Consider the following 1,053-nt stretch of genomic DNA (forward strand, 5'->3'; position numbering starts at 1 on the left):
TTTAAAATATAAAAATTTTAAAAACAAATATTTTAGAAAAAAATATTCAAACAAATAAAGCAATTTTAACCAAAGTTCAGATCACTAAAAATGATAAAATAAGAAGTTAAGATATGTTTTTACCGCAATTAAAAAAAATACTTTTATTTCCTCGTTGTGTACTCATTGTTATAATTATAATTATATAGATAATAATACAAATAAATATATTAAATGGTAAAACCAAGCAAAAGAGGACCTTAGACTTCAGTGCTCTAGTGAAAATATGAATAGTGCTTATGAAATAGGGAAGATTTTTTATTTAGTTGGATATTTTTACATTGATAGGTTTTAAAAATAACACAAAAATACAAAATAAGCATGATAATTCGTGTTACAATAAGATGTAAACATAGCTAATACATCCTGTTTTTAATGCAATTCCAAATATAATCCTGGCGCCGAGATATCGTATTATTAAATCGTACTCTTTTACGTGGTCTATAGCATGACAAAATAGATAGGTATGTCAGCAACTTTGTGATACGCAACCTCTTTGTGATACTCTTCACCCCATCTATAGCTGGTTCGCCTCATTTCATTGGCCGAATATTTGTATGGTCATTTTCCATAAATATAGTGATATTATTATCATTTATGCATTAATATTTAATATTGTGCAAAAATAATTTGTAGCATATAGAGGAATAATGAAAAATTATGTATGTAATATACTTAATATTTAGAAGTGCTTTCATTGCATTAAATGATATATAATTTGCTTCACATTAATGTTTTTTTTTTTTTTATAAAGCCAAGAGGTTGATTTGTCAGCACAGTATCCTAATGCGAACTGGCCTAATGTTATTTGGTAATTTAATTTTACTTATTACATACATTTATTTATTAAGTAAATTTTTGTTTTTTAAATTTAAGTAAAAGTATGTAAGTGTATGAAGTTTTCAAAATATTTTAAGACTTAAAATAAACGCAGTTCATTTTATTTAATATACCCGGCATAATCATTTCATATCAAATAATTTGCAAATTGATCATATTTGTTTATATTGTAGT

The sequence above is a fragment of the Daktulosphaira vitifoliae genome, unplaced genomic scaffold, assembly GCF_025091365.1.
Source record: "Daktulosphaira vitifoliae isolate Bord-2020 unplaced genomic scaffold, ASM2509136v1 Scaffold_1, whole genome shotgun sequence".
Classification (NCBI taxonomy): domain Eukaryota; kingdom Metazoa; phylum Arthropoda; class Insecta; order Hemiptera; family Phylloxeridae; genus Daktulosphaira; species Daktulosphaira vitifoliae.